General features: G+C 44.8%; 1 pseudogene; it reads right to left on the reverse strand.

Moving 5' to 3' along the window:
- The window catches only part of LOC102494557 (nucleolar protein 12 pseudogene), an 8,200-nt pseudogene that overhangs the window by 2,721 nt on the left and 5,164 nt on the right, over nucleotides 1-315 (reverse strand).

Consider the following 315-nt stretch of genomic DNA (forward strand, 5'->3'; position numbering starts at 1 on the left):
GGATGGCCACGCCGCAATCCTTTCTCCTCCATTCTCCTCTCGGGATCTTGGGTACACATGCACATGTGCCTGGTGTGAGTTTTAAGCCACCGGGTCCGGGACGCAAACTGCGGTCGACTACATGGCAGTCCAGTGACATAGCCATTACGCTAACTGCTGATCCCCCAAGGGTTTCTGGTTTTATATATCCATTCAACTTGTCTGTGTCTCTTGATCGGCAAATTTAATCCATTAACATTCAACGTTATTATTGATATTTCTGGGCCTGGTCCTATTATTAAGTGAGCCATTTTCTTTTTTTTTTTTTATGTTCTC

This window comes from Tupaia chinensis, unplaced genomic scaffold (assembly GCF_000334495.1).
Source record: "Tupaia chinensis unplaced genomic scaffold, TupChi_1.0 Scaffold000083_1, whole genome shotgun sequence".
NCBI lineage: Eukaryota > Metazoa > Chordata > Mammalia > Scandentia > Tupaiidae > Tupaia > Tupaia belangeri.